The 19,570-nt window shown below is 48.5% G+C and overlaps 1 long non-coding RNA gene across 2 annotated transcripts; it reads left to right on the top strand.

Annotated features, from left to right (window-relative positions):
• The first annotated feature begins 5,226 nt into the window (after window positions 1-5,226).
• LOC308571395 lies at window positions 5,227-18,694 on the top strand. 2 transcript variants are annotated; one of them, XR_014001379.1, is made up of 4 exons: window positions 5,227-5,460; window positions 15,893-16,438; window positions 17,630-17,875; window positions 18,541-18,694. It is a non-coding gene; the product is annotated as an uncharacterized lncRNA (long non-coding RNA). The 2 variants fall into 2 exon arrangements; XR_014001380.1 differs by lacking the exons at window positions 5,227-5,460; window positions 15,893-16,438 and having other exon boundaries at window positions 16,446-17,875.
• Window positions 18,695-19,570: the final 876 nt, after the last annotated feature.

Consider the following 19,570-nt stretch of genomic DNA (forward strand, 5'->3'; position numbering starts at 1 on the left):
GAAAGGAAAAAAAGTATGCTCAAAATTACAGCATTCTGTCTGCTTGACAAAATAGTAGCACTATTGAGAGCCTTTTTGTAAAGGTTTATTACTCTTACAATCTTAAATAATATTACTTATGTTTATACTCGGCTGCTGCCTCAAATGTAAAATCCGGCATTTGTTAATAAATATTCTATATTTAAGTGTGGAATTTGTAATATTGTTCAGTATCGCCTAACGTGTGAAGATTCTTGTACAGCGGTTTTCGAACAGCTTAGTTCACAAACAACTTGGAACCTGAACGCTGCAAAACCGGAAGTAGGTGTTCCATGGCTTTAAAAGAGGATTAGGCGACTGAACGGAGGAGAGGGCAGTGAAAGGCTACTTCTCCTGATGGAGACAACATGCTTCAGAAAAGCTGTTGCAGGAAGTCCCAGGTGGGCAGAGGGCTCTCGGGCTCGAATGCTGCTTGTGGCTTTCCCACTGGTATCTGGGTGGCCCCTGGGAGAAGGGGAGGCTGGACCAGAGGGGCCCGTGGCCTGATCCTGCTGGCCCTTCTTGTGCGTTTCCTAAGCCCCCCCCTCCTTCCCCCTGTCCCATCACCTCTGAGACAAGAAGACTTCATCTGGGCTCCAGTCCCTCCTGGAATTGGAAGGCTCCCAGGCTGAACCTTCTCCTCCCTGCAAAGGAAACAGAGACATCAGCAGGCGCCTGGCTCCCAGCCACGCTAGCCCCAGTCTGGGGCAGGAGGGGGGGACCTGGGAAGGGGCATTTCCTCCTACCTGATCTTATAAGCTTTCCCCACTTGGCCTCCATACGGGCGTCTCGGCTCCTTCCCAGCCGGCCTGGCACAGAAACAGCGGCCAAAGTCTCCTCCCTCTCTGAAATAACTCAATATGATGTTTTAATGGGAGGAAACTGGCTGCTGCTTCTGCGCCAAGCAGGGCCGGGAAGGAGCCATGCCCACATGGAGAAGCGATTTTGTGGGACTTCCGGGTTAGCGCGATCAACTAATGGTGGATTCCCTCTGAGCTCCGGAGGGAATCGGCTCCGTAGGATCGGGTCTTGCCGCTGCGGCGACGCAGGGACCCTTAAAAATCACAGGCGGGGAAGCCTGTGAACCTGGTGACTCAGCGGGCACCATTTGCACCCCCGACACGTGAAGGAGCCTTTTTAAAGGCTTTGGAACGGGAGACGGGGTGAGCGACGCGGTGCTGTGAGTCGACTGCTTCTCCTACGGAGTGAAGCCGCATGCCATGGTCGGAGAGCGCTGACTTCTTCTTGCGAACAATTGGACTCTAAAGCAGCAACCCGTGAGTAGTACGGAAATTGGACTTTCAAAGGAAAATTTTTTGTTGAATTAGGCACGATCGGGGAAGGCGTAAACAGGAAGTCCGTCTCCCCGTCTTATAAATAATCTAAAGCAAGGACTAACTAACTAAGGTCGAGAGGATTTTTCCCTTCTTATTGGGTAAAAGATATTAATTTCACGATTTGGCAGTTTAAGTAATTTTTACTGGAGGACAAGAGTCAATTTTTGGAGCTGAAGTGTCACACCCCCCCCCGGACCCGGGAGTGATCCGCGAGAAAGCCTGTTGGAGAGATATTGAAGAGCTTGACAGCTGTCAAACTAGCTGTCAAGACGGAAAAAGCGATCTTTGTTTTCTGTCTCTGCTGGATATATTTGTTACAATTTGGTTATATTTTGTTGAAAACAAGGAAGAACCGATACAAACTAACTTGATTTTTGGATTTGAACTGGATGGAATACTAAGTAACCAAAATCCCTCTAGTGGGGGTTTTGGGATATTACAAGAATGGCTGAAGGAGGGAAAACTCAAGCTAAATTGGACAGAATTTTCTTCTCTTGGGAAAGTTACAAGGCCAAATTGATGTTTTGGCTACTAACGTTGCAACCCTGGACTTAACAGTAAACAAGTGCATTGAATTTGATAAGGACTTGATCCAGGAAGCTCATGCAGCTGGACAAGAGGAAAAAGTTGAGAACTTTGAGAGTGTGGAGAAAGAGACATATGTTGTTTCTGAGGAAAGGGAAGGAGGAGATGTGGTGTTGCAGATGACAAAGGAGAGCCAGAGTCCTGACATGATGGCTACAAAGGAAAATAAGAATTGGATGATGAAAACCTGGTCCAAATTGGAGACTGAAGAATGGAGAGATCTCTATATGTGGAGATCTGAAGATCTAAGGATTACAAATTTGACCAAGGTGAAAGCTGGAGCTTTGGGGACATTTGGACTTGAAAGGAGTAACAAGCAAGATTTGGGCTCCACTTTTAAGTATAGTGGCTGAAAGGACGCTCAGTTGCGGATATGCCTGGAAGCGAAAGGAAAGTCCAATGCTGTAAAGAAAAATACTGCATAGGAACCTGGAATGTAAGAACCATGAACCTTGGTAAGTTGGATGTGGTCAAAAATGAGATGGCAAGAATAAATATTGACATCCTGGGCATCAGTGAACTAAAATGGACGGGAATGGCCAAATTCAGTTCGGATGACCATCATATCTACTACTGTGGGCAAGAATCCCGTAAAAGAAATGGAGTGGCCCTCATGGTCAACAAAAGAGTGGCAAAAGCTGTATTAGGATGCAATCTCAAAAATGATAGAATGATCTCGATACGAATCCAAGGCAGACCTTTTAACATCACAGTAATCCAAGTTTATGCACCAACCACTGGTGCTGAAGAAACTGAAATTGACCAATTCTATGAAGACTTACAACACCTTATAGAATTGACACCAAAGAAGGATGTTCTTCTCATTATAGGGGATTGGAATGCTAAAGTAGGGAGTCAAGAGATAAAAGGAACAACTGGCAAGTTTGGCCTTGGAGTTCAAAATGAAGCAGGGCAAAGGCTAATAGAGTTCTGCCAAGAGAACAAGCTGGTCATCACAAACACTCTTTTCCAACAACACAAGAGACGACTCTACACATGGACATCACCAGATGGGCAGCATCGAAATCAGATTGATTATATTCTCTTCAGCAAAATTTGGAGAAGCTCTATACAGTCAGCAAAAACAAGACCTGGAGCTGACTGTGGCTCAGATCATCAGCTTCTTATAGCAAAATTCAAGCTTAAAATGAAGAAAGTAGGAAAAACCACTGGGCCGGTAAGATACAATCTAAGTCAAATCCCTTATGAATACACAGTGGAAGTGAGGAACAGGTTTAAGGATTTAGATTTGGTGGACAGAGTGCCTGAAGAACTATGGATGGAGGCTTGCAACATTATACAGGAGGCAGCAACGAAAACCATCCCAATGAAAAGGAGACGCAAGAAAGCAAAGTGGCTGTCCAACGAGGCCTTACAAATAGCGGAGGAGAGAAGGCAAGCAAAATGCGAGGGAGATAGTGAAAGATACAGGAAATTGAATGCAGATTTCCAAAAAATAGCAAGGAGAGACAAGAAGGCCTTCTTAAACGAGCAATGCAAAGAAATAGAGGAAAACAACAGAATGGGAAGAACCAGAGATCTGTTCAAGAAAATTGGAGATATGAAAGGGACATTTCGCACAAAGATTACCATAATAAAGGACAAAAGTGGTAAGGACCTAACAGAAGCAGAAGACATCAAGAAGAGGTGGCAAGAATACACAGAGGAATTATACCAGAAAGAGATGGATGGTTCGTACACCCCAGGTAGTGTGGTTGCTGACCTTGAGCCAGACATCCTGGAGAGTGAAGTCAAATGGGCCTTAGAAAGCACTGCAAATAACAAGGCCAGTGGAAGTGATGATATTCCAGCTGAACTACTTAAAATTTTAAAAGATGATGCTGTTAAGGTGCTACACTCAATATGCCAGCAAGTTTGGAAAACCCAGCAGTGGCCAGAGGATTGGAGAAGATCAGTCTACATCCCAATCCCAAAGAAGGGCAGTGCCAAAGAATGCTCCAACTACCGCACAATTGCACTCATTTCACACGCTAGCAAGGTTATGCTTAAAATTCTACAAGGAAGGCTCAAGCAGTATGTGGACCGAGAACTCCCAGAAGTGCAAGCTGGATTTAGAAGAGGCAGAGGAACCAGAGACCAAATTGCAAACATGTGCTGGGTTATGGAGAAAGCTAGAGAGTTCCAGAAAGACATCTACTTCTGCTTCATTGACTATGCAAAAGCCTTTGACTGTGTCGACCACAGCAAACTATGGCAAGTTCTTAAAGAAATGGGAGTGCCTGATCACCTCATCTGTCTCCTGAGAAATCTCTATGTGGGACAAGAAGCTACAGTTAGAACTGGATATGGAACAACTGATTGGTTCAAAATTGGGAAAGGAGTACGGCAAGGCTGTATATTGTCTCCCTACTTATATGCAGAATTCATCATGTGAAAGGCTGGGCTGGATGAATCCCAAGATGGAATTAAGATTGCCGGAAGAAATATCAACAACCTCAGATATGCAGATGACACAACCTTGATGGCAGAAAGTGAGGAGGAATTCAAGAACCTTTTAATGAGGGAGAAAGAGGAGAGCGCAAAATATGGTCTGAAGCTCAACATCAAAAAAACGAAGATCATGGCCACTGGGCCCATCACCTCCTGGCAAATAGAAGGGGAAGAAATGAAGGCAGTGAGAGATTTTACTTTCTTGGGCTCCATGATCACTGCAGATGGTGACAGCAGTCACGAAATTAAAAGAAGCCTGCTTCTTGGGAGAAAAGCAATGACAAACCTAGACAGCATCTTAAAAAGCAGAGACATCACCTTGCCAACAAAGGTCCGAATAGTTAAAGCCATGGTTTTCCCAGTAGTGATGTATGGAAGTGAGAGCTGGACCATCAAGAAGGCTGATCGCCGAAGAATTGATGCTTTTGAATTATGGTGCTGGAGGAGACTCTTGAGAGTCCCATGGACTGCAAGAAGATCAAACGCATCCATTCTTAAGGAAATTAGCCCTGGAAGGACAGATCGTGAAGCTGAGGCTCCAATACTTTGGCCACCTCATGAGAAGAGAAGACTCCCTGGAAAAGACCCTGATGTTGGGAAAGATTGAGGACACAAGGAGAAGGGGACAACAGAGGACGAGATGGTTGGACAGTGTTCTCGAAGCTACAAACATGAGTCTGACCAAACTGCGGGAGACAGTGGAAGACAGAAGTGCCTGGCGTGCTCTGGTCCATGGGGTCACGAAGAGTTTGACACGACTAAACGACTAAACAACAACAACAACAACAATAATAATAATTCTTTGCCACTCATCTCCTCTGGGGCTCCTACCTTCAGAGTTCCTTCTCATTATCACTTGTCTCAGCAAGTCCCTCACCATCATCTGACAGGCATCCCTCTTGCAGGCCACTGTAAGGCTTGCATGCAAAGCAGCACTTTGTGACATCAGCCGGCAAAGAGGGGCCAGGCTGCTGGGTTGCCAGGCAGCTTAATTAAGAAAAATAAAATGGGGGTGTCAAAGTGTGCCGGGATGAGGCCACCGTGGATCAGGCCAGAGGGTGCTGTTGGGGTGTGTGGTTGTGCCTTCCCTTGTTCTGCATCTTGCTCCCCTCCCCGTTCCTTTAGCTGCTTGATGGAATCATAGCATAGCAGAGTTGGGAGGGATCACAAGGGTCATCTAGTCAAACCCCTAACAATGCCAGGATCCACAGCCAGCCCTTGCTGGGCTCCAAACTCTGACCATCTTCTTACCAGCCAGATGCACAGACCCCTTGCAATTCTGCCTGGGGTGGAGAAAGGGGACAGAGAACCATTTTGCTCTCTCTCTTTCAGAACATGGATTTGAGAGCCATGCCATGCAGATCTCTCAATATCTCAGGGGCCATGACAGGGAGGAGGGACAAAGCTTGTTTTCTCCTGCTCCAGAGGCCCTCAGGACCTGAAGCTACAAAAAAGGAGGCTCTGACTCAACTTCAGGAAGAACTTTCTGACACCAAGAGCTGCTTGACAGTGGGAAGAAATCCCTCGGAAGGCGGTAGACTCCAAGGAAGGTTTTTCAGGTTGTGATGGCCATCTGCCATGGATGCTACAATTCCCAGGATCACTTAGGGGAAGACACCTGCTTTTTAGAACAGGGAGAACCTGCATCTCACTTTCCCTAATTTCCTAGGAAGCAGGAACTGGAAGCTTTTGTGCTTCTAATAAGATGACTTGACAGAGCAGGATGTCTAAAATATTGCTCCAAAAGTTGGGACTGTTGTAGCTTTAAAGAGTACAGCAGAGTCCTTGCAAGAGGGACTTCTCCACAGCAGGGCAGCCAGCCTTCCCAAGTTGGATTCCAGAATTCTGGTTGAGAGTAATGATTGGAGGAGGCTTGGAAAGGGAGTTTGAATGTTGGGGGGGGGAGAGGCAGTTGAGAGCAGTGGGTTCTAGAAGGGGGCACTTGGTGGGGGACCTGAAGCTGGGCTGGGCAGCTATTCAGCTTAGGATCAGAAGTCCAGTCGCCATCGCCCTCATTTGACGTTGGCCAAAAAGGAACAGAGACGCAGAGAGGGACTGTGAGTCTCCTGTGGAGGCCGGGGAATGTGGCAGTCCCATGCCCAGCGAAGAGGGGTGAAATATACTCAGAGTCGCAAAGTGATTTCATGCTCTTTATTCAGCTCATAGTGGTGAGGAGGAATGAATGAATGTCCCCTCACAGTATCTGCTTTATATACATTATTTACACAATGGGCTGCACATCATTGGCTAATTCCGGAATTCTACTGTAAGCCAATCAGGTTGTGGATTCACTTCTATCTGGAGCAGGATTGGGTGGTTCCTGCCAACCAATCATACTGCTGCATTGTTCTAGGACCAATCAGACTGCTGCATTCTGAATCCTATTGTTCTAGGAACAAACAGACTGCTGCATTTTGGATCCTATTGTTCTAGGACCAATCAGACTGCTGCAGTTTGGATCCTATTCAACTCAGTACATAACACCCCTCCCCTCTAAGTTCCAGTCCTGCCCGGGAGGTCGCATTCATAGTCCTCAAGGTATGCCGGCGGCCTACGTGTGCGTTGCGGCTTGGGGTGTTCCCTGGTCCGGGCTCCAGGTTCTGGCTCGTGTTCCAAGGATGCTGGCTGTGATGGGGCTGTTTGGTCTGGTGCAACCGGCTCGCTCAGTCGTGGTTCTGGTTCCGGTGTCTTTTCGGCCTCACGGGTCCTCTCTGTATTTACTGATTCTGCCTCTCCTGCTGGCCCCTCCTGCTCTATGGGCCTCACTGCCCCTCTGTTCCCTTGGGACTCCTCTGACCTTTCCTCATCCTGGTTTTCTTCTGGGAATCATCGCCGTATCTGGTCGCAGTGGCGGTGCCAGCATTGCCCCCCATCCGTTAGCACCTCGTACGACACGGGGCCAGTGACCCTGGTGACTGTGGCGGGTACCCATGCTGGGCCTGCCCCAAAATTATTTGCGTACACTGGGTCCTGGGCCTCGAAGGTCCAGGGGTTCCTGCCTTCCCCCACCACTTCCTCATCCTGAGCTCTATCGGGGTGAAGGCGGTCCAATCTGATTGCAAGGCGCCGACCCATTAGTAGTTCAGCGGGGCTCCGGCCAGTCGTTGAGCTGGGGGTGCTGTGCTGTGCTAGAAGGAATGTGGCAAGGCGGTACTCCCAGTCCCCTTGCGTCATGCAGCGAAGGGTGTCCTTGGTGGTCCGCACCATGCGTTCTGCTTGGCCATTGGTGGCAGGGTGGAACGGCGCCGAACAGATGTGGCGGATGGCGTTCTGTGCTGTGAAGGTTTGGAATTCTCCTGACGTAAATGCAGTCCCGTTGTCTGAGACGAGAGTGTTAGGGAGCCCGTGGGTTGCAAACAGCCTGCGTAGTACCCAGATGGCTGCGGACGTGGAGGTGGACGGTACCAGTGCGACTTCCAGCCATTTGGTGTAGGAGTCCACCACTATGAAGAATGTTTTCCCCTGAAAGGGGCCAGCGAAATCCACATGCAGGCGTGACCATGGTGCTCAGGCGGACTCCCAGGACTGGACTGGGGCCCTTGGGGGATCTGGGCGGGATTCTTGGCAGGCCTGGCAGTGTTTGACCCAGGCCTCTATCTCTCCATCGATCCCCGGCCACCACACATAACTCCTGGCAAGGGCCTTCATTCTTACTACCCCTGGATGTGTCTCGTGTAGGGCTGTGAGGACCCTTTTGCGAAGGGGCTGGGGAACAATGACTCTGCTTCCCCATAACAGGCACCCCTTGTGGGCCGACAGTTCATGTTTGCGGGTTGTGTAGCCGGCGAATTCTGGCCCGGGGCTGCTGCTGGGCCATCCCCTCCACACCCAGTCCAGGACCCGGGAGATGACCCTATTTTTCTTGGAATGGTGTGCAACTTCTTGTGCCTGAATGGGGCAGTCGGGAAGCAGCTCCAGGCTCATAACCTTGTGCAGGTGCTGGGTCAGGGCCTGTTTCCGGTAGTGGTAGCCTGCTGAGGGCGTCCGCATGGCCCATCGCCTTCCCAGGTCGGTGAATCAGTGCATACTGGTAGCTGGCAAGGAAAATTGACCACCTGAGGACGCGAGGAGACAGCACTTGGGGGGTCTGCTTTTCGGGGGCAAACAAGCCAAGCAACGGCTTGTGGTCAGTCACCACGGTGAAGGGCCGCCCGTACAAGAAATCATGGAATTTTTTTACTCCCTTCACGATTGCCAGACCCTCCTTGTCGATTTGCGAGTAGTTCCGCTCGGTTGCGTTGAGTGTCTGGGAAAAGTACGCCACTGGTACCTCTCTTCCATCCAGGAGTTGGTGCCCCAGGACAGCACCAATGCCATAGGGTGAGGCGTCGCATGCTAGCACCACCGGCAGCCTCTCGTCGAAGTGTGCCAAGACCGAGTTTGAGACAAGCAGGTCCTTGACTGCCTGGAATGCGGCCTCCTGGCGCTGGCCCCACACCCAAGGGGCCCGCTTGTCCAGGAGTCTGTGTAGGGGCTCCGCTACCGCCGCCTTGTGGGGAAGGAAGGAATGGTAAAAGTTCAATAGTCCCAAGAAGGCCTGAAGTTCAGTCTTGCTCTTGGGCGCTGGGACCCGTACCTTGTCCCCAGTCAGGTGGACCCCTTCTGCGTCCAGCATAAATCCCAGAAAGTCCACCCGAGGCACTCCTAGTAGACATTTTTCCCGCTTCACCTTGAGACCCGCCGTCTGGAAACGGTGCAGAACGGTGCGGAGGCGGTCCTCAAACTCCTCTGGTGTGGGCCCGGCAATCAACACATCATCAAAGAAGGGGGTGACGCCAGGAATCCCTTTAAGGAGAGAGTCCATTAGATTCTGGAATATGCCTGGTGCCACGCTGACACCGAATTGCAGCCGCTTTACCCTGAACGCTCCTCTGTGCGTCACAATCGTCTGTGCCTCTGCTGTGGCCTCATCTACTGGCAGCTGTTGATATGCTTGGGCCAAGTCCAGCTTGCCAAAAATTTTCGACCCAGCCAGGGTGGCAAGGACAAGGCTGACCACTGGCACTGGGTATGCGTGGGCCGTGAGGGCCTTGTTTATGGTACATTTGTAGTCTGCGCAGATGTGGACCGAACCATTAGGCTTGACGGGTGTGACGATTGGGGTTTCCCAGGGGGCATTAGGCACCGGCTCCAGCACTCCTTGCTCCACGAGTCGGTCCAATTCCTCGTCTATACGGGGTTTCAAGGTGAACGGGACCCAGCGGGCCTTGAGCCTGACTGGTCGTACTGTGGGGTCAAGCTGTAGCGCAATGGGGGGGCCCGTATACTGTCCCAATTTCCCATCAAAACCCCCTGGAAATTCCCTGCATATAGCGTCCACGTCCACTTGTAAGCTAGTGTGGTTCACCCCGGTGACAGCTAGCCCCAGTGGTCCAAACCATGCCAATCCCAGTAAGCTAATGTAGGGGCCCTTGACCACAAGCAAGTCCAGTTGCCGCGTCTGCCCTCGGTATTGCACCCTGAAGGACCCCACCCCCATTTTGGGGACCTTACGTTTCTGGAAGTCCCGGAGGGTGAATGGGGCCGGCCTGAGTTTGGGACCCCCAGTAGGACAGTTTCCTTAAGGTCCTTGCCGAGATTATGGATAGAGTTGAACCCGTGTCAAGCTCCATGCGGCATGGGCCCCCCTCTATCTGTACCTCTACATAAATTTTCTCTACGTTGGGGTGGGGCAACTGGTATACCTGGCAGTCCGTGAGCTCCGCCGAGTTGCCTTGGTGCGTTGGGCCCCGGGACCTGGGGCTCTTGGATTGGTCATCTGATGCCTGGTGTCGGGTGGGCCGAGCCCGATACACCCGGGCGATGTGTCCTGATTTTCTGCACTGCCTGCACTCTGCGTTGCGGAAACGGCAGGTCCTCCTCTCGTGACTCTCCCCGCAGCTTGCGCAGTTCCCTCCTTCTCGTCGAGGCAGCTGTGGTATGTGGGCTGCTTGAGTGCGCTGCTGTACTCGGTGCACCTCCTCCCTGTCGGATCCTGAGTCGTCGGTGAGGTCTTCATGGTGGACCCTCGGTTGGGATGGCAGGCTCGGCTGTGCCTCTTGCGTCGACCTCTCGGCAGCTTCCGTTGCCAGGGCCTCCTCCAGAGCGACCTGGAACGTTAGGTCCTTCTTAGCGTAGAGTCGTCGTTGCAGCTTCTCATCCTTCAGGCCACCGACGAGGCGGTCATGAAGCATGTTCTCCAGCTCTGAGAAGTTGCAGAACCGGGCGGCTTGGCGGAGAGAGGTCACAAACCCAGTTATGGTTTCCCAGGGGCTTGCCGCTTTGCGTAGAAGGCATTTCGACGAACCACAACTGAGGGCTGCGGCGAAAAGTGCCCCTTCAGCTGTTCCATTATTGTTTTGTATGGAACAGTAGCGACGTCTTCAGGCGCAAGGAGAGCCCGGGCGATTTCAAACGTCTCCTCTCCGCAGACACTGAAGAATATCGCCCTCTTCTTGGCGTCTTCTTCGTCAGTGACCCCTTTGGCTTCTAGGAGGAAGGTGAAACGGGAGGCGTACTGTCAGAGCTGCCCTAGGCCCCAGCTCACAAAGGACCAACGCCACTCCGTTGTTATATACAAAAGTCTTTATTGAAGTTCATTTTCGTTTTCACAGCCGCAGCGTGCAGCTCTACGTCTGAAACTCTAGACCGCTGAAGCTCCGTCTGAGTCTCCTCCCCCCAGACACCAGTTTAAGACTCTAGCCTTGCTCCACCTCTTCCTCTGCTCTTTCTTCCTCTGGGTCCGCCTGCCAGTAGGGGTCTCGCCCTTCCTAGACTCTTCTGACGCTGAGTCCCCTGATTCTTCCCCCTCCCTCCGGCGGGCTTTAGGACCTGGTTCCCAATCCGGGCTTTCTGCTGTCCCGCGCGCCTGTACATTTGAACTTGGCGCGCGCGCCCAGCCGGCAACCTTCCTCCTGACCGTTACCCTGCTCCTGTCACTGCTTCCCCCTTCGGGGAGGCTAGCTGGACCTGACCTCCCCTCCTTTCCCCCACTCTCCGATAGGGGCGTGGTCAGTCCCGACTCATATTCTCTTCCTTCTGGAGGCGACGCTGGCCCTGACATATGGGACTCTTCCCCCCCACTACGCTCTGGTGGGGAAGCTGGTCCTGATCTCCAGCTGCTGCTTTGGGAGCCCCCGCTGGCCCCCCTTGCCCTGACCATCGGCGCCTCCTTCTGGGAATCTTCTGATTCGCTGGATAAGCTCATTGAATCACTCGGGTCACTGCTATACCCCCCTACGCTGCTCTCTGATTCTTCCCCTTCGCTCTCCATTTCCTCTCTCCCCTGTGCCTCTGTTCCTGAGGCCCTGACACGTACGCTTCCCAGTCTCCAGATGCTGGGTTGAACAGCGAGAAGCTGCTGTTGGCTGCCATTCTGAGTTCCTTGTGTCCCAGAGCTGAAGCCTGGATACACGGTGCGAGGCAGCGGTGCGGCAGGTGGCGGTGCTGTGGTGCTGTGTGTGGCAGTCAGCTCAGCGGGATCCCACCAGTCGCCATCACCCTCATTTGACAGTGGCCAAAAAGGAACAGAGACGCAGAGAGGGACTGTGAGTCTCCTGTGGAGGCCGGGGAATGTGGCAGTTCCATGCCCAGCGAAGAGGGGTGAAATATACTCAGAGTCGCAAAGTGATTTCATGCTCTTTATTCAGCTCATAGTGGTGAGGAGGAATGAATGAAAGTCCCCTTACAGTATCTGCTTTATATACATTATTTACACAATGGGCTGCACATGATTGGCTAATTCCGGAATTCTACTGTAAGCCAATCAGGTTGTGGATTCACTTCTATCTGGAGCAGGATTGGGTGGTTCCTGCCAACCAATCATACTGCTGCATTGTTCCAGGACCAATCAGACTGCTGCATTCTGAATCCTATTGTTCTAGGACCAATCAGACTGCTGCAGTTTGGATCCTATTCAACTCAGTACATAACAAGGGGCTCTGCCAGCTGCCCAGGAACAGGATCCCCCCCCCCCAATTGTGAACCTGCTTCTTCAGAGGGAGTACAACTCTAGCCACAGCAGACATTTGCCACCATGGTAAACACTCCAAAGTGGCAAAGGCATACATTTATAAAAGTTTATAATAATGAAACAGTAGTAGAATCATAGAATTGGAAGGGACCACGAGGGTCATCCACTCCACCCCCCCCCTGCAATGCAATGATATTTTGTCCAATGTGGGGCTTGAATCTATGACACTGAAATTAAGAGTCCCATGCGCTACCAACTGAGCTATTCCCTCCTTCCAGTAATACTGCATTTTCCAGCACATGATTGATGAAGGTACATATGCCAGGGAGTAGGAATTGTGCTTCAGAACTCAGTCCTAAGAACAATCATTATTAGTAATTACTACCATAAGATTTAACCCTCAAAATTAAGTGAAGAATCCAACCACGTGTCCATCCCTCATATAACCAGTGAGGGAGGCTACACCACCCTATAGCACCTCCAAGCATACATTTTCACCCAATGCATCCTAGTTATCCCACGATGCTCTAAGTCACCCTGTTAGACTCATAATCGGGAGTTTAATGAAGTTTGATGGCTCCCATTTTAAAAATCCCTTTTTAAATGCACAAGTTATAATCACTGTGCAGAGGCTGCGCCAAATACAGTATTTGCCACAACCGTATAAGAAACCACCAAGGATAAGCTGCAGCTGAGTCTAGAGAAACTTCCAGGACGCAAGAAATACCGTATTTTTTGCTCTATAAGACTCCTAAAAAGTAAGGGGAAATGTGTGTGCGTCTTATGGAGCGAATACAGGCTGCGCAGCTATCCCAGAAGCCAGAACAGCAAGAGGGATTGCTGTTTTCACTGCGCAGTGATCCCTCTTGCTGTTCTGGCTTTTGAGATTCAGAACATTTTTTTTTTCTTTTTTTCCTCCTCCAAAAACTAGGTGCATCTTGCGGCCTGGTGCGTCTTATAGAGCGAAAAATACGGTACTTGTGAACGTGCAACACAAGTGAACATCCCGGGGCCAGGGTTGGTTTAATGCTGGCACACCAATGAAGCAAAAGCGGAAAACCCAGCCAGCACTTCCCTGTGTACACAGTGTGTAATGTGAGAATATGACCCGTGTATGGGCAACCAGTCACGGCCCACCTTAAACTCACCGGCGGCTTCGGAAACTGGCTCCGGGAGAAGCGGGCGAGCTGCTCGGAAGCGAAGCAGAAGCAGCCCTCGCAGGTCACGAAGCCGTGGGAAACCACAGACACCGAGACGGCGGTGCCAGGACCCGGAGCCACGGCTTCAGTCAGAAGACACGCTCGAGTTTGGGAAGCTTTTAATGTTTGATAAAGGTAAAGGGACCCCTGACCATTAGGTCCAGTCGTGGCCGACTCTGGGGTTGCTGCGCTCATCTCGCTTTATTGGACAAGGGAGCCGGCGTACAGCTTCCGGGTCATGTGGCCAGCAGGACTAAGCCACTTCTGGCAAACCAGAGCAGCGCACGGAAACGCCGTTTACCTTCCCGCTGTTTACCTTACCTATTTATCTACTTGCACTTTGACGTGCTTTCGAACTGCTAGGTGGGCAGAAGCAGGGACTGAGCTACAGGAGCTCACCCCATCGTGGGGATTTGAACCGCCGACCTTCTGATCGGCAAGTCCTAGGCTCTGTGGTTTAACCCACAGCGCCACCTGCGTCCCTTTTTAATGTTTGATGCATTACTGCATTTTAATATTTTGTTGGAAGCCGCCCATGGGCGGGGGTAATAATAATAATAATAATAATAATAATAATAAATAATAATAATAATAATAATAATAATAATAATAATAATAATAATAATAATAATAATAGCTGCCCCAACCAACCGATTATCCCGCTCTTTTTCCTCGTTTCCGGTTCAGCCCAGCCACCCTTTCCTTCACCTTGCTTCACAGATTGCTGGGCTCCTCTCTCTCTCGCATTGGCTGCAAGCCTTTTGCCTCCATCACGCCGATTGGAGGAGTGGTTCTCTGGGTGGATGCGTAGATTGCGCAAGTGTCCTGAATGTGGCTGCTGTTTGGGGGGGGGGGAGATAGTTCTGAGGTGGGCTTTTAACTGGGGTGTGTGTGTGTGCAGAGTGCTGACTTGTGCCTTCGTGTTCCATTTCTGTGTTTATCCTGATTATTATTACTCTTATTTCTTTGTGCCCTGCACGTGGGAATGGGGGGCAGGGACAGTAGTAACAATAGCAATAGTGATATAGCGTTCAGGCCTCGCAGTGATGTATGGAATTGAGAGCTGGACCACAAAGAAGGCTGGTCGCCGAAGAATGGATGCTTTTGAATTATGGTGCTGGAGGAGACTCTTGAGAGTCCCATGGACTGCAAGAAGATGAAACCTATCCATTCTGAAGGAAATCAGCCCTGAGTGCTCACTGGAAGGACAGATCGTGAAGCTGACGCTCCAATACTTTGGCCACCTCATGAGAAGAGAAGACTCCCTGGAAAAGACCCTGATGTTGGGAAAGATGGAGGGCACAAGGAGAAGGGGATGACAGAGGACAAGGTGGTTGGATAGTGTTCTCGAAGCTACAAACATGAGTTTGACCAAACTGCGGGAGGCAGTGGAAGACAGGAGTGCCTGGCGTGCTCTGGTCCAGGGGGCCACGAAGAGTCGGTCATGACTAAACAACTCAACAACATCATTCAGGCCTCGGCGAATGAGAGTCATGTGCGGCCGCCTCGCCCCGCAGCACCTTGCGAAGGGGCAGCATTGAGGGCGCGGCAGGAGCGGGGTCTTGGGCGATGCTCCACTGAGCTTCGTCCGCGGGACAAGATGGCTTATTCCCTGTGCAGCAATGGGCAACCTTCAGTAGGGGCCCGTTCACTGCCTCGGCTGCCCCAGCTTTAAATCATTTAAATAAACGGCCTTCCGAAGTTGTTGCCTCGCGTAGTTATGTGGGAGACTTAAGCGCTGAGGCGAATTCACTCTGGACCTGGTTCAGGGCCACTTCACTGTCTTGCCGGTTTCCCCCCAGGCGCTGAGCCCAGTCCTTGAAGACACGCGATGGCTCGTGTTTGTGGCAAATCGAGAGCGCCTCTCGCTTCATTGCTGGGCCCTCTGCAGCCTGCTTGCATGCCCTGGCGTGCTGTTGTTGCAGCAGCATTTGGTCAAACTGCGTTGTTTTGGTGCCACCCTGTGGTCTCCTCACGTCTGCAGCCAACATTAACCACTTCTGTTGTTGTTCAGACCAGACTTGGCCTTCTCCTTTCAGCCCCCGTATCCTCTTTTACCGTTTCCTGTCAATGCCACCTCTTCTTCCCACTTTAAAATGCTCCTCAAATTATACATTTTCTGTGAAACTTTTGCCTTAGTCCTACATACATAAACCAAACTTGAATATGTGTAGCTGTTAGCATTATTTACCCTTTCTTCTCTCAGTCAAGACTTAGATTATAGGCTCTTTGGAACAGAGACTGGTTTTTCTGCTGTTTTACTCTGTAAAGTGCTGTGTCTATATAAGTCATAAAGAATAGCAATCTGCTACCCTCAAGCTTTTGATTTTTATAAAAAAATACATTAACAGGATTAAACTGAGTAACAGTCCTTTAAAGCAGCCCTTTGAACAAAGCACTTTCTGCAAAATGAGCACCCACAGTGAAGAGTTCACCAAACTACAGTCTGAAGAAATTTCCAAACCAGAATCTGAGAAACAGTTAAGATACATTATTGTGAGGCGAGTATTTCTCTTGGTAATCTTTCTACTAGCATTAGTATTATAACGTTCAGTTTTTGGTAAAAAAAGAAAAGGAAAAAAAAGCACATTGAAAAGCTCAATCTAAACAATAAAGCCTGTGATTTAAAACTTATAATTCTCTATTCCATTAATGAAGTGTCAAATTTGTTTATGCAGCCATTAACAGATTCTAGAAAAGATACCTGAGATGGAGGCCAGGTTATACTTGTTCAGCCATAGCAACAACTCCCAAATTTCGACTTGCAATTCCACCACTCATAGCACCAGTACAAAAAATGGCAAAGCAGTGTAAACCCAAGAAGACATTTGGAAAATACAAAGATTATCACAGTAGAGATGTCTTCAGTGAACTAATGATGGGCGGAAATACCCCAGGTAATTAGCTCAATTACCAGCATGTGCTGTTTCTCTAGTTGTTCTCCAGATGGGTTTGGCTATAGCTCTTTATAGAGGCAACTGCTATGTACAGCACAATCATCCCCCCAACCTTGCCGCAAAGAGTGTTGCACCACAGATTCAATCCAATCCAAATTCATTTAATCTTAATACAGATACCATGTATCCTTATGCTTTCATAATCATTTAATCCTGTCTACACTTTGTATGGCAACAGAACTTTTGAATTCAATAGGACTTAGTGCGGAGTTTCCATGGTTAGAAAGCTGCTATAAAATCTATGCAGGGAAGCACAGGTTTGCATTTTGTGATTTATCTCAAACCCTAGTTTGGAAAACACCCTGCCAAAATTATCATGGCTTTGCTTAGAGAAATACAGTCAGAGTCTCTCCTGGGAACCTGCATGTTCTCAAATCATAGTTTGTATTAGCATGATGTGCAAACCTGCTCTACAGCAGTCATTCCCAAATAGTGCCCTGGGAGTGTTGCTACTATATTTTAAGAATCTATTTTCTTTAGTCTTCTAGAAGTTTGGAAAATGCTGGTCTGGAAAAGTATGATTTGGTGTGTGTGCTTAATAGCAATGGCATTTTGTCATGTTTTTCAAAAAAAAAATTTGTAGGAGACAGTAAATGGAACCATGGGTGTCCGTCTAATGGACTTGCAGTTACAGTCCCTACTGCAGCATGGATCAAGTACTTCGCACACACCTACTGATTTGTACAGCTGTCAAATGAGAGGGGAAGCCTCTTCGTTTGCCATGAGTTCGAATGAACTTGCAACCATGTCTGCCCTTAAGAGTTCATTTGGCAAGATCCATCAGCCAGGCTTAGGTGGTGGAATCAATGAATGGATGAAGCAATTTCAACCAATTTGCTTCTGCTTATTTCCAGTCAACTCCAGCTGTAGAAAAGCCTTCCTGCTTTACATTAACACAAAACAGTTATACAATATATCACCAACTCAACAGTAGCAAAGTACTTGGTAACAGAATGGCATGTAGTGAAGCAAGACATTGGGATAGTATGCAAGACTCTTGTGACTCAAGAACATATCCGGATAGCATCATCTCACAGCTTCCTTCAATAAACCAGCAAGAGAATTTTCCCTCTTGGTATGGTGATGGGTCTGGGAGTGGTAATCAGATGTCTGTACCTTCCTTTTCTTCAGAAAGTGGTGGGCCTGGCTGGCCACAACAATTGGGCTTCCAGCAATCAAACTTGGAAGGTGATCTGAGGCCTTATCCATCCTTTGGTGGTGGTAGCTCATCAACAGCCAAATACACACCTGAATAATGTAATGGGGTGAATGTGGCAGTGACCTTACTGCCAATATCGAGTCAGCTTCGAGGAAAGGATGCAGTTACATTGACAAGCATGCTTCTACAACTGGTTCCCCATTATCCAGACCTTCAAAGTAAGTGCATGAAGTATATTGCCATATTGTAACTTTATTGGGTTTACACAAAGGAGGCTGGGTATTATCTCCCTTAGAGCAAACCTGTGCCATAAGACAAGAACCAAGAGTTTTGAACGTCAAAGTATGTATCTATGCTTGGAGCTCTTAAGTGTGTGCGCAGTGACAGAAAATAACACAATCATAGATCTGGTTGGAAGAATAGATTTGGGGGTGGGGGTGGTCTTAATGGGAGGTGGTTGGCAGTTGGATTCAGCAGTGAAAAAGCAGATGGGGGAGGAAAAACTGATCACATATTACCATGGCTTAGTATAACATACATGAAGTTCTTCTGTTTACAGTGCTGAACAGAAAAGAGAATTGCCCCAATTAATGTTTTGGTGGGATTTGCCTCCACTGCTGGACTTAAATGATCCTTGTCCTCTTCCTCCTTTGTGTTTTGTTTCTTTTTCGGGGTGGGGTGGGGTGGGGTGGGGCAGCGCTGCCAGTCCCATCTTTGACTGATTTATGTGCCCAACACTTTTGTAAAATTTCAATGTGGTTAGAGGTCCAAACATGTTTAGCATGGCATGTGAACATGGCTGCTATGTTCTATTGTACACAAAAACTGAAGTGGTTGTAGTCTTTAAAGGTACATTAAACTGACAATTTTTCTTCTATCCTAGAAATTGATATTCATGCATTAGCTCAAACTCTGAGTGAAATGAATTCGCAATCAACTGAACTGGCAAAGATTGTTTCACCGTGAGAAGACATGGCTCAAATCTGTATAACATCTGAAGCCTGTTCAAGGTAAATATTAAAGTGTTTTCTGATGCATTCCTGAACTGTGGGTAGCTGTTCATATAATTAACAAAAGTACATTCTGGTAAAGCCTTTAAAGTTTCAGCACTTGCTTTTCTGTTTACTCTTACGGTAAACCATGCTTAATGCTAAGCCTTCTCTGACAAATTTACAATTAAAAATTAAATTAAAAAAAAGCTTTTCCAGAGTCTGTGTGGCGTTGCTGTTTCCTCTTATTTTTATCCTCTTCTGCTCCTAGTCTGCAGGCACTGGTTTACTGTTCTTGTATACTGATTAACCTTAATGGCACACCCCTACACCCCAGTATAGCATTGTCCCTCATTCTCCATTGGACGTCGTGTGACAGTCTCCAGCTGTAGAAACCATAAATTCCATCACCTGCTTAAATGTGAGACAATATATTCTAGAGTGGAGCTAAAGTTTTGTCAATCTTCTAATGTGAAAGAGAATGACACTTTTCACAGCAGGGTTAAATAATAAACAGAACTTCTATAACACCAGGAACAAAAATCTCAATCTCAATAACATTAGCTATACTAATTAGCTGGTTTACTGTATACGTGTACAGTGTATTCAGAATTGGAAGTGCTTGGTCTCTATTACACTTAAAACATTACCAAGTTCATGAACAGACACACAAATTGACATTCATAACATTCTAAATAAGTAAGTTATTGACCCTCACTTGAATTTGTCTAAGCCATCCACTCTGTCCATCTTTTGTATTTCCTCTTATTTTCAAAGTGACTTTTCCTGATGGGTCTATTTATACCCTGTCCCATGTTCCTAACCTCACTATTCGTCTGGGCTTTGGTGGATATTGGGATTATTTTTTTGGCCACTGGGCTACCAAGGCAAACGAAGCACTCTGTAAGTTCACTACCAAAATGA

The sequence above is a fragment of the Podarcis bocagei genome, assembly GCF_964188305.1.
Source record: "Podarcis bocagei genome assembly, chromosome: 13".
Taxonomy (NCBI): Eukaryota; Metazoa; Chordata; class Lepidosauria; order Squamata; family Lacertidae; genus Podarcis; species Podarcis bocagei.